Source organism: Tachypleus tridentatus, chromosome 2, assembly GCF_004210375.1.
Source record: "Tachypleus tridentatus isolate NWPU-2018 chromosome 2, ASM421037v1, whole genome shotgun sequence".
Taxonomy (NCBI): Eukaryota; Metazoa; Arthropoda; class Merostomata; order Xiphosura; family Limulidae; genus Tachypleus; species Tachypleus tridentatus.
In genome coordinates this window covers 93,907,807-93,921,941 of record NC_134826.1, presented here as the reverse complement: position 1 = coordinate 93,921,941, position 14,135 = coordinate 93,907,807, and the positions used below count along the sequence as shown (strand labels likewise).

Below are 14,135 nucleotides of genomic sequence, written 5' to 3'. Positions count from 1 at the left end.
ATTGGCCTTAGTTTTTTAATTCATTGTTTTCTTTTATGTGGGATTGGTATGCTAAGTGTGGTCATTGTAACATTCAAGTCACAACTGTTTGCGTCTTGCTTTACTGCCATCATTACAACTGTGAATGACAGCACCATTTTTCGACATGTTTTTCTCGGGATTTACCCCTGACGTTGGACTTTCTTAATGGTGATGGTGATAATTGTCAAGCTTCCTTGTATTTTAAAAATATTTATAAACTGTATATATTTTAAATTCTATTCAAGTTTCTATTTAATTGTGGGCTTGATTTAGCTTTTACCTTGTTCACTTTTTGCTTTTTATAGTATTTTTATTTTTGCTTTTATACAAGTAGTTTGGTACAGATATTCTTGTTACTTTACGTCAATAAACACCAAAAACAACCAAACAACCACAAAACTGATTAACTAACTTAATTAATTCAATCTGACAGTTTCATAGTGTATTTTTTTACGTACTGCAGGAAGCTCCAAGATTCCACACAAGCCTTAACATTCACGAAACAACAAAACTTCACAAAATCATATCTATAAATTTCCTCTAATGGAAAACTTGAAATAATAAATAAATAATATACGCAGACATATACTGTATGCTTATGAACGTTTCTTAAACTTGTATGTGTGTGTGGTTTATATATATAAAGACTTAAAATTTATATCTATGTATTAGTTGTATATTCTTGTTATAATCTGTTCTTCAAAACTAAACCTAATAACACTTAAATGTTTGATCTAATAACAGACATATTAAACCTTATTATGTTGCTCAGCATTGATATAAAATTAGTCTAATTACAAGCTGTTTGTATATTTCTTTTACATAAACACAACGCAAAATAACGAAATACATTCTTGTCAATATTATTGAAGAGGATGCCTAAAGAATAGTGATTTAATATAACACCAGCTGTATATCATGGATATTTTAAAAACTGTTTCACCCTAATGCCTTACTTAATTTGTTGTGGGTTTAAGTGAGCAAACCAAAGAAACAGAGTTAGGTCAATTATAATGATGATGATCTGTGTATAATATGTGTGTGTTTATGAATCATTTCTAATTCACCATACAGTAACCTAAATAAATTTAGGTGTGTGAATAAGGTTATGAAATTGTGCTTAATTCATTATCTGATAAAATATAGCAGAACAACTACTTAGTAACTATATATTTATGGTACAGAATTATTTTTCACCATAAGTAAAATGTACGGATAAATTTAATCTTTCAGAATTTTATACCTTTACTCATAGGTCCATGAAATGCTTCATCTTCTTTTACCTTTATATCCATGAAGTACTTCATGCACGTACCTTTATCAATAGTATACGTGAAATGTCTCGTGTACCATTATCTCCAATGCCCATTAAATATTTTGTCTAGCTTTACCTAAGTAGCCAAGAAATAGTTTGACTGCTTTTTTTTTAATTTCGCACAAAGCTACTCGAGGGCTATCTGTACTACCCGTCCCTAATTTATCAGTGTAAGACTAGAGGGAAGGCAGCTAATCATCACCACCCACCGCCAACTCTTGGGCTACTCTTTTACCAACGAATAGTGGGATTGACCGTCACATTATAACGCCCCCACGGCTGAAAAGGCGAGCATGTTTGGCGCGAAGGGGATGCGAACCTGCGACCCTCAGATTACGAGTCGCACGCCTTAACACGCTTGGCCATGCCAGGCCAGTTTGACTGCCTTTAGCTATACATCCATCAAATACTTTGCTTGCTTTTACCTATAGGGTCCATGAAACCCTTCGCATATCTTTACTTATAGTGTCCATTTAATGGTTGTTTAGTTATTTGGCGTTTTATGACGCAAAACAACTACGCTATCTGCGCCAAACAATCGGTAAAAAATTAAAAGTGAAGTATAATTATTAATATTTATAAAAAGAAATCATATTAAACCAAAACAAAGTCTAATTTTTTATTCAAAGACATAAATAGCATTATAAAGGCCAATGGCTCTCAAAAAAATAAAAATATTTGTAAAGTGGACAGCGTCATTTTCGTCAACGTCCAGCGTTCAAAGTCGTAACGACAGCACGATGGTAAAATGTGGCCTATTGTGACTTGCGTGTCACACAGACCACACATTAGTGCATCAATCCCAGATAAAAGAAAACGATGAATTAAAACACTATGATCAACGCATAGTCCAGTTAGAACAACTTCCTACTTCTGATCTTTATATAAACAAGACGGCCAACGTCCAATAGAAGGTTTTATCTGGAAAAGCTTCTTATCACGTTACTCACTCCAAACCGACTGCCAACTGGTGCAAAGCCGAGTCTTGAATACAGGACCATAGTCCATGTATGAAACAGGTACGGCAGTGATAGCACCAGAGCAGATACACTTAGCTGCGGTGTCAGCGAGCTCGTTCCCGCGAATACCAACGTCACCTGGTATCCAGAAGAACTGGATAGAAGTAAATGTTAAAGAGAAATTGACCAGTTGGTTTTAAATATCGGCGAGAACAGGGTGAGAACTAACGTGAAGCGATTCCAGAACCAGTAGAGAACTAAGCGAGTCGGTGTTAATAGTACAATTCGAGTACTGCTTAGCTTATATATGATCCAGGGCAAGAAAAATGGCGTACAGTTCAGCAGTAAACACAGAAACTGCAGATGACTTTCTATGGGCAACCACCAATCCACAATAAACCATGGCAAAGCCCACAGATTCACCTGATTTCGAACCATCCCTATAAATGGGAATGGAAGGATGGGTAGAAAGATGGTCAACAAATAAAAGACGGTATTTACAATTGGGAGTATCCGCTTTCCTCAGATGACTAAAAGTAAGGTCACACTTGGGAATGATGATAAGCCATTGTGGGATGGGCTGACCAGTAGATATAGCAATGTCATCCAAGGACAGATCCAATTCATCCAACTGCACCTGGATATGAAGGCTCAAAGGAACAATGGCAAATCGTCTGTTCTGAAGAGCATGGTCCACTGAGGAAGGAAAATGCAACGTCAAGTGGGATGCTGTGGTAAGGATCGAAATCTCGAAGCATACAGTAAAGACAGTTGCAAACGCCGGAGGTGTAGTGGAGGTTCATGAAACTCTGTGTACAAGTTCAGAACTGTAGAAGTGCGGAAAGCCCCCGTGCAGAGCCGAAGTCCCTGACGATGAATGGGGTCTAGCATCTTCAAGGCCAATGTCAGGGCAGAACCATAGACCAGTGACACATAGTCTAGTTTTTATCGAATAATAGTACGATATATCTTTAGCATGGAACATCGATCCTCTTCTCAAGTGGTGGAAGAGAGAGTATGAAGGATGTTCAATGACTCGTAGTTGCTTGATGTGTGGTGTAAAGGTCAGTTTATGGTAAAAAATAAGCCCCAAGAACTTTGCCTCAGGGACCATAGGAAGTATAACTTCACTGACATAGAATTCAGGATTGGGGCGAATACCCTGTTGGCAGCAAAAGTACATGCAAACGGCTTTAACAAGAGAAACAATCATGTGCTCAATAAACCTCATGACGACTGCCACTAAATGTGGAAGTCGTTTGTGTAGAGCCCATTTACAGCAGTAAGAGGAATTTGTTCAGTGATGGCATTAATCTTTATACTGAAAAGTACGGGAGTATGTCAAACCCACACGAACTTAGAATCGCCTGCCCATTAAAAATTTTTAAAGAAAAATGGGTAAATGGCCATGCTACCCATATAACTGAATGTCTTGCAAAATGCCATCATACGTAGTAGTATTATAAGCCTTTTCAAGCTAAAGACTTCCCTGATTGACATATAAACTCAAACCAGGTAGTCCATGGTGGAGCACTGTTGTTGGAATTCACACTGAGTGGGCAGGAGGAGATTGTTTGAGTCGAGGAACCAGTCAAGACAAAAGAGATGGTAGAAAGAATATATCTTGACCATCAGACAGCAATATCAAAGGGGCGATTATAGTCATAGAAACGATGAGCCTGAAAGGAAAGAGGCGATTGCTTTGCCTGACAGATTTATACTGTCAGATACCCAGGAAAAACCAGCAATATCAAAAGGGAGACAGATTTATACTGCCCACTGACCTTCCACATTTTGTCCCATATAGCTTTAGAACTGATGGTAGAAGAGATGATGGTTTTGAATTTAATTCAAGATTCCTTCTGGCTTTGACGTCTTACCTGCCAAGTATGTGCACGGGCCCGCTGAAAAGCGATGTGGTTCAAAAGTTTAGGATACCTATGAAAAGTATCCCAGGCCTGTTTTTGAGCCTTCTGTGCCATGTGGCAGGCAGGATTCCACCACGAACGAGGATATAGTGGAAAACGTGTCGAGGTTTTAGGAATCCATTGAGCAACTGCCTGTATAATACAGTCGATCACTGCTGCCATTCAGTCGTCTACTGACAGCTTACAGACGAAAGCAGGATCAAATTCCAAGAGAGTAGTAAAAGAGGGCCAGTTAGCTTGCTCCAGCTTCCACCAGGGCACGCGAGTCAGGAGGAATTGACCACGGCCAGTCTCTCTCAAAATGAGAAAAAAAATTATCACTACCCCATGGGTTACTGTCAAATCACCATGAAAAGTGGGAGAATAGTGAAGAGGAGCAGGCCCAGAGATCAATAGCAGTAAAAGGCTGTCTAGGTGCATGAAAATAAGTGTAAACACCACTATAGAATATAGAATGGTTGTAATCTGAGAGTATATGCTCTACAGAGCGACCCCTCCCATCAACACCAGTACCTCCCTAGAAGAGATTATGTTAATTAAAGTACTCCAGGTTTAAAAAGGGAGATGACAACTGTTCAACGAAAACATCAAGGTCTGATTGATCACAGGTCTCTTCAGAAAACAGGTAGAGAGAACAAACAGTAATGGTACAATCCAAAGAAATATGGATGGCTACGGCCTCCAAGGGTGTGTTGAGTAGCACAGACAGGGTGAGCATATGCTGATCAACCAGCAGTGCCACCTCTCCATGCATTCATCCATCACACAACCTGCCATTTCTGTACAAATAAAACTGCCGAAAGTTGATTGTATTAGCGGGTTTCAGAAATGTTTCCTTAATGAAAGACACACAGGATGGTAAGAATCAATCAGTGCTTTGACGTCATCCAGGTTAGAGCATAAACCTCGACAATTACATTGTATCAAAGTGGCCATTTTTACCTATGTATAGGCGAACTGGGTTGAGAGCCCTTTCGTTTTCGATCACTGCTTTTCTCTTTATTTGAAGAAAGTCTATCGACCTTCATGGATCCTATCCTGGGTCGATTGGGCAGGCCTCTGTCATTGGAAGTGACTGAGGGCGTGAACAAATTATCGTTTTGAATCTCAGGGCCAGAGAAGAAGATGGACCTAAGGAAATGCCCAAACTCAAAACCAAAGAATGTGAAACTGGGGTCATTCCTGGAAGGAATGATAGGGACGACGTTTTTTTAACCATGAAGGTCAAAAGACATGGTTGGAGAACGATTCTTACAGAGGCATAGAGAGATCCGTCTGCACTTCCACTGTAGCAGTGGAACGAAGTGCAGCAGCATATGTTCGAGATCGAGTGGTGGACAGTAGCTTTCAAGCCTTGGGTAAACAATATTGTGAACCATTTCCAAATGCTGTACCTCTTTTTCTTCCACCCACCTAGAGAATGAACGAAAGTAAGATGGGTGAGAACCACTACAATTAACACAATGAGAGTCTATTTCACACTCATAGGCATCGTAGCCCTTGCTACCACAACAAACACACGTCAAGGAACCATAACAACTTTGAGTGATCAAGCTGCTGGCATTGAAAACATCTGAGAGGATTTGGAATATATGGCTGTATTTTACAATTTAGATAACCTGCCTTAATGGTGGCAGGTGGACTTGGTGATGTAAACATCAAAATTAGGACATTGATTGCCATCATAATTTCATCTTTGTGAGTGGAGATATGCCTCACTGCTGAATCTTGGGTGGAGAAACCAGTGAGGATCCCTGACTCGGGAATGTTTTTCAAACCCTTCTCAACAATATCTTCTCGTGACAAACTCAGAGCAGTATGGAGAGTAACCTCAAAGGGTATATTCCCAATGGCCTTCGAATGTAAGAGGAGTTCAGTGTGTTTAGGAGTGGATGTTTCCACCAATATTTCACCAGAACAAAGCTTTTTGACTGACTTTAAAGAGCCAACAAGTCCCTCTAGTCCCTTTTGATAAAGGTTTGTCCGATAAAGAATGTAATATAAAAATATGTGGTGCACGTGTTGAACAAGTTGGAGATTGCTGTGCAGAATCTTCAAGACATGGTCGTTTATGTGTGGTCTGTTTTTTCAATATTTTATTATTTAGAGTTTGATTAGAGGGATAAATAATAAATAAAGAATGTTTAAGTGCTCACTGACCTAACCCACCATGGAGCCCTGCGAGGGGACGCACTACGGTGCCAAACAAGGACATTGAGGCAATGCAGAGAAGGTAAACTGAAAGAACAGAACCTTCCCTGGGAGGTTTCCTCATCACATACAGGAATCCACATTGAGGAACCATTTAATGACTTTAGGTATTTTAACACATTATTGCCAATTATTCTATAAACCTGATAAATTTTTAGTTTACTAAGCTGAAAACCAACCCAAAAATTTAGAGCATGAGAAATAAATTGGTTGTCTGATGTGTCTTTCATGTAATGCCAGAGAAACCAATATGCAAAGAGTAGCTCAGTTGTGAGTAGTTACTATAGCACTCTGGAGCCAGAAGTAATAGAAACATCCGAGGACATGAGGAGGGAAAACAGTTAATTAACCATAACATCCAATTATAGAGTAATTAGGGATTAAAGAAATATCATACAATTACAAGACATTATGCCAATTATTGACATTAATTGGAGATAATTATGGTTTAAAATGATAAAAACATAGAAACGACTTTTCTCAAATCTAAGAAAAATAGGCGGAGTTTTGTAGCAACATAACAACCTTTCTCAACAAAATTCATTAACAAAATTTTATAACATGTATCATCATTGTTGTATTGCATGGAAATGGTGCCAGGGAGATTTTAGTGTACTTTTCAACATCTCAAGAAAGACATCGTTGGTCATAAAAATAAAAAATGCAATGTGCCTTAGTTGTGGTTTGTTAAATACTACTGACTATAATAACATGTAATGGGATGTAACACAGTTTCAGAAAAAAGGTAAGACAATAGAACAAACAGATACGTTGTTGTGAACAAAATGAAATAAGAATAGGTTATGAAATAGAATTCAATACAAAATTACAATAATACGATAAATACAATATATCGTAGCATAATGGAGCATAGCGTTGCAATGAAATAATGAAATTGTTTATATGTCTTCACCTAGTTTTCCTTATGTTTACCAATAACTAGCAGAACACCTAAACTCAATGATACTGATGTTAAGTATCTTCGTTGATACAGCCTTCAGGCCAGGAGAAAAACTGCTACTGATCTCAAGAAAAAGATAAATGACCATATACCAAATGACAGAAGTGTCCAGATCTACAGTATCAAAACGACTAACAAATGGTCTCTAAATATTGTCAAAAGACCAAAATTTGCTAACAACGTGCAAAAATGAACTATTTATGATCATAAAAAGGTGTTATGGACGGATGAGTCCAAATGTAAAATATTTGTTTCAAGACATAGGTTGTACATTTGACGGAAGAAAGGTGAAAGAAATATACTTACCTTAGTGCATAGCACCTATCATGAAGTATAGGGCAGGCGTTATGATGGTTTGGGGGTGTTTTCCTGCTGAGTTGACAGGAGATATTTGCAAAATAAATGGAATAATGGACCAGCGCAAGTATCATCAGATAATCATCCGTCATTGGTAAAAATTATACTTCCAAGAAGATAATGACCCCAAACACTCATTCAATCTATGTGAAAATCTTAGCTAAAGAAGAAGTAGCCAAAGTGATTCAACTGATGCATATGGCCTTCACAGAGTCCTGATCTCAACTGAATTGAGCAAATCTGAAATTTGATAGATCAAAAACTTGACAAACAAAAAGTTACTTCCAAAGAGACTTTATGAGAGTATATAAGAGACATTTAGAGTAAAATCCTAAAGGGAACTTTGATTAAACTTGTTGTAACAATGCCTGAATGGAGGTGGACAGATACGATGTTTGGAGCTTCCTGATACTTCACGATATAAGACTTGTTTATTTCGTGTGAATAAGACTACTGATAGACTGTAACTTTCAAACATATTTATATTTAATTTATCCTTTTTCTATTTAACATTATGGATGGTGAACACTAACGGATTAAGGATGCTTGCAGAATTGAGAAAATATTTAAGTTCACGCTATTTCATAATTTGTTTACAAAAGACAATTTTTACAATTTTGGTCAGGATCGTTTTTGTTTCTGTTTTTCTGCCTACTGCAGTAGAAGGTGGACAGGGGCTGGCATTATTTGTTCATCACCATTCTCAATTTATGAGTTTATATTGTAGGATAAGCTAGGTAGAGTTGTTACTATTGATTGTACATATAATGATTCTTCATTTGTATTGTTTAACATGTATCCTCCTTCGAATACCTCTGAGTGAGTTTGGTTTCTTAATGATTTAATTACTTTTTCCAACAAATAAAAACTTGATAATAGTAAGAGATTTTAATTGTGTTACGGAAATTCTGTTAGACAATTCTACGGTAAAATATTATCGCGATGCTAATCGTCACAGTTTTAATACTTGTTAATGAGTACTTTCTTTATGTCATGTGTGTTTAGGTTCCTTTATGTAGATACAGAAAGATGTGCATACGATAGAGAGCATAGTATTAAGGGTGGTTTGAAGATGGTGAACGTTCTAGCAATCCCCCACTGGTACAGCGGTAAGTCTTCGGATTTACAACACTAAAATCTGGTATTTGATTCCCCTCGGTGGACTCAGTAGATAGCCCAATGTGGCTTTGCTATAAACACACACACACACACACACACACATATTATAGCAAGTACCTTTTTTCGTACCAGGTTCGGGCCAGGAAATTGTAAATACAGCGTGTTTTCACTCCAGAGGGTGTGTTAGTTTCTGATTCTAGAGATATTGAGACTGTTCTACACGACTTTTATTCTAACCTTTATCGGTGGGAGGATGTGGCAGATGCGACTATAGTAGAGGTATTGTGTTATTAATCTTATGTGTGATGCTGACATCAGTGTTGGTGAAATTAGAAAGGTTTTGCAGCACCTTAAAGAAAACACATCTCTGGGGGAAGATAGGTTCACTATAGAATTTTACAGATGTTTTTGCCTTCCTTTACTGACGATTTTGTACAGGTTTTACAGGAGATTTTCGTACGAGGAGCCTTGCTTGATAGTATGAAGTTTGATATACTTACTTTACTTCCAAAGGAGAAGATAGGAGATTACCGGAGAACTATCATCATTATCGCTTCTGAATTATGACTATAAGATATTGACTGAAATATTAGTTCCAAGATTATCTTAGATTATAGGTAGTATCATTTCACAGGACCAGTCTGGGTGTATTTCGGGTAAGGATATAATTGTGATGCCCTTTATTTTGAAATTGTTGATGGACTGTCTCGACAGCTGGGAGGGATTCTGCTCAAGGTTGATCCAATGAAGACTTTTCATCATGTTGAACGTGACTACTTGTTCTCGTTGCATAAGAGGTTTGGGTTTTGAGATAACTTCATCAGGTGGATCATTATCTGTTATTCTGGAGTTTCCAGTATTGTAAAATGTAATAGACGTTTTACTGCCTCTATTAGTAATACTCGAGGTTTCCGCCAGGAGTGTCCTTGTATTAAGAAAGAAAACTGTGTGTATCAGTCTTCTTAGCAAATATTATAAATTTGATACATATTGACACTTAATTAACTTCTAAATTTAAATTACAGTTTAACTTCAACATAATACGTGGTATAATAAGTTGCAGGTTCGTCCGGGATAAATTACAACACGTAACAAGGATCTTTGTATTTTAAATTTCACGCAAAGCTACATGAGGACTACTTGAACTAGCCGGCCCTAATTTAGCAGTGTAAGAGTAAAGGGAAGGGAGTTGCTCATTACAGCTCACCGTTGACTCTTGGGCTACTCTTTTTCTGACGCCCTGTGGTATTGACCGTCACAAAATAACACCAACATGTCTAAAAAAGCGATCATGTTTAGTGTGACGTAGATTTGAACCCGCAACTGTTAAAGTATGAGTTGAGCATCCTAACCCTCTAACCGTGCCAGGTCTGAAAACTTTTGTAAAGTCCAAGGTCTTGATTGTGCCTACTACTATTGTTAGGACTCATTGTCGGGCTGAACCTTGTGAATTCTGACTTATTCTATGAGAATTCACGACTAGTATAAATTTCCAGGAAAATACTTAATACACTCCCTAATTTCCAAAGAGTAACATCGTTCAAAATTTATATAATTTTAGCAAAACTGTTTCAATATTGTTTTCTAAATAAGTATTTCAGATATTATTTTACAAAGACTTCTACATCGGTGCAAACATTTCAGATATTCCTTCCAATAACTCCTATACTAGTCAAGTATTTCGGATGTTGTTTTCCAAATACTATTACATCAAGCACATATTTCAGATAATGTTTTACAAAAGCTACTATGCCAGAGAAGTTTTCAAATATTGCATTTCAAATACTATTACGTCAGTCAACTATTTCGTACGTAGCTTTCAAACATCTCCCACACTTAGACAAGAGTTCCAAAAAATATTTTGGCCTTTACACTACATAAGTGGTTTAGACTTTTTTTGTAATAATTCCTACAGGAGAAAAATATTTCGTATATTTTTATTCTCTTATTAACTTATTCTCCAAAAACTCCTACAAAAAATACCTATACACCATGAAAGTATTTCGAATATTTCTGCACTAGACAAGGGTTTCAGGTTTTATTTTTCCAAAGATTCAAATGTTTGATTTAGCTTCTTCAAATGCTCCTATTCTAGAGATAAGTTTCAGATGTTATTTTCCTTAGTCTCCAACATTCGGCACGTATCTCTGATTCTGTTTTCCACAGACCCTTTATCAGACAAGTATTAAAATAAACGAAATTTTAATTTGGTAGTTTTCATTTTTCAAAGTAACGTAGTACCAAAAAAGTAAATTTAAATCATTTTCTTCAATGCAAAAAGAGTTCTAAAGTTTCTACATACGGGTGCGTTTCTCTTAACGCCTAACTTTTAAAATGAGGTAGTTGTTCATTCAGTTCCATTCAAACTATACAATATTCATTTAAGGAGAAAGAATCGAAACTTTAGATACATAAATTTTGTTTAACGGCAAACAAGACTGGGTGGGGTAATAAGATATAAAGAACTGTGTGGTGTACAGAAGAAGAACGTTCTTTGTCTTCAAACAGTCCTGACATGAGTGTGCGATAACAAAAGAGAAACATTTATTAAGGAAAACATGATTTTATACTGAATTGATATTTTACGTCAACAAGACCGCCAGGCATGCCATAAACCTGCCCCACAACTCCTGGCTTTCTCAAGTGAGCAATGATTGGTCATCTGTACAAGCACATGTTGCCGGAAGGTATAAACTACCTTTTATAGTCATAAAAAACTAGCCTACGCTTTTGAACGACAAAACGAAACCACAATGAGTCTCAGAACTCCGCTCTTCAGTATCTGTACGGTTTGTTGACTAAAATTATCTTAACCCCTCACACATATCGTTAAGAAACCGGTTTGCACAGACCTTGCCGCTAGGAGTCAGCACTGATGACGAAGTGTGCAGGTACAATGGGCTGTCCATATAGTATTTGCTTCAAAGTACGGGTCGATAAAACAGTTGTAGCGGGTATACACACTTTTGTTGAATCTGAAATTAGGCCAAAGTATCCACATACGTGATGATTTCTTGATTTTCGTTCAAAAATACTTTTTCTGTTCCGTGTTAGGCATAATTTCAACTGGCAAAGGGGAGGTGCGAATTCCACAGCCCGAGAAGTGGTGTCACATTTGGTAAGTAAAAGCCGTTGGATGTGGGTTATATCGGCAGTAGGACATGACTTTCATATCCTCTTATACTTACACTACCCTCAAACACAGGTAGATTAAGCACAAGTGTTCACGAATGTTAGAAATGTTAGGTCCAACGTAGATGTAAAGTTAATAATCATCCCAAGTCACGACCGTAGTAAAACTTTGAAAGAATTACATTCATGTGCTCTATTCATAATGTATCATTCTTATTCAAAGTAACTCCCTATCTTTAAAACCTCACATCAAAGTTTAATTTGTGGAAATTAAACTTTAAAATAATATACCTGAAAAAAAAACACATAACTTTATGGCTAGAAGTTGTTGTTGTTTTGAATTAAGCACAAAGCTACTCAATGGGCTCATCTGTGCTCTGCCCACCACGGGTATCGAAACCCGGTTTTTAGCGCTGTAACTCCGCAGGCAAACCGTTGAGCCACTGGGGGGCGACTTTATGGCAATCCATTGTAACAAATAAAATAGGCTTAAATGAAGTTAAATTACGCACTTCCCCCACATCCAGTACATATAGATTTGTGGTTCTTATTTTTTTAACTTGTTATTTACTCATTTTACTAATAAGAAAATATTTTGTCTTAATATAAATAGCGACTTTATCGTCTATTTATGAATTGTTCATTCTTTTTAAAAACAAGAACAAGAATCAGCATTAGAATAAATAATCATAAGTGTGCCTTAGTACGGAAAATGTCCCTCAACGGTAAGCTTAAATACTAATACGATAAAATTTGAGAATCTATCCCTGCAATGCGTACAGTCCTGATAATTAGTGTTAGATTTTTGTATCTAACACGTAATACAGAGAAAAGTACGACACAAAGTTCAAAAGGTGCATAAGGTAAATTAAAAAAAAACTAAACATTTTCATGCGATTAACAGTTATATTTTGTAGTCTCGAAACGGTAATGACACGTTAATAATATAGTTGCTAAGATTTTTAAACTTTTTTTTATTAGTGGCGTGATGCTGGTAAAATATTGTATGGTAATATGTCAATTATAGACAATCTATTTTGAATCTTCATGATTTTTTAAATATCAAAATTTATCAGGCTAACTAGACTGCAAGAACACATTCAGCCATAATAAAAATATATATTTTAATTTACGACAGTCGAAAATTACATGTACGAAAAAATAAGTCGTTGGCGTATAACGTCAAAACTGGAAATCGTTATTTCTGTTGTTGTTTTTGAATTAAGCACAAAGCTACACAATGGGCTATCTGTACTCTGCCCACCACGGGTATCGAAACCTGTAAGTCCGCAGACATACCGCTGAGCCAGTGGGGGGCGTTATTTATGCTAAGAGTAAAAAGTATTAAAATGTCATAGCTTTTATGGAAATAGGGTTGAATTATTTGTTACAGTCCCCAAAACGGATTTCCAATAAGAAGAATTATGTAATAGCGTTGCACCTATACACTTTTGTACTTATTTGCAGACGAAATGTTGCTCTCACACATCTCAACAGGCTGCTGGACTTCAGCTCTGAGATCCTAAAAAATATAGGACAATGTCAAACTGCAACAAGTGAGACACTATGTATCTCAGAACGGCTGGTATTGGTATAAATACTTTTACTGATAAGGAGAGAACAACGTTTCGACCTTCCTAGATCATCTTCAAGTTAAGAAAGAGAGAGTTTGAATATGACTGTTGCCGGGCACTTCTTAGGGAGAAGAGTGTAAACAGGTATGGAATTGTATGGGGCGTTGCAGAATATGTTAGGTTATTAATTAGTATAGGTATAAAGGTGTTCCTTTTTATTGTTTAATTTTGGTTTAAGTTTCTGTATAAGTAGGGCTTCTTTGATTTTGCATTTGTTTATATTTGTTTCCCTACTTAATATCTGGGTGTTTTGTATGGTTATGTTGTGTTTATTTGAATTGCAGTGTTCAGAAACGTGTGAAGGCGTTTTTTGTGCATGTGTGTTCTTTGAATCTAGTTTCAATTTTTCTGCTTGTTTCTCCAATATAGAAGTAATGGAAGTTGTTGCATTGTATTTTATAAATTATGTTGGTGTTGTGTTTGTCAGTGTAGTTTTTACATAGAATGGACTTTAGTTTTGTACCTGGCTTTTTTAATAAATTTGATGTTTAGTGGAAT

The 14,135-nt window shown here is 36.7% G+C and overlaps 1 protein-coding gene across 7 annotated transcripts in view; it reads left to right on the top strand.

Annotated features, from left to right (window-relative positions):
- The first annotated feature begins 11,733 nt into the window (after positions 1-11,733).
- LOC143244577 (uncharacterized) overlaps positions 11,734-14,135 on the top strand; it is a 66,591-nt gene continuing 64,189 nt past the window's right edge. For 2 of the 7 annotated variants that reach the window (XM_076489507.1, XM_076489506.1), the window contains exons 1-2: positions 11,736-11,989; positions 13,471-13,721. The gene's annotated coding sequence lies outside the window, so the exon portion shown is untranslated. Of the gene's footprint in view, positions 11,990-13,470; positions 13,722-14,135 lie in introns of all 7 variants that reach the window. The other 5 variants (XM_076489512.1, XM_076489511.1, XM_076489508.1 and 2 more) reach the window with 3 other exon arrangements.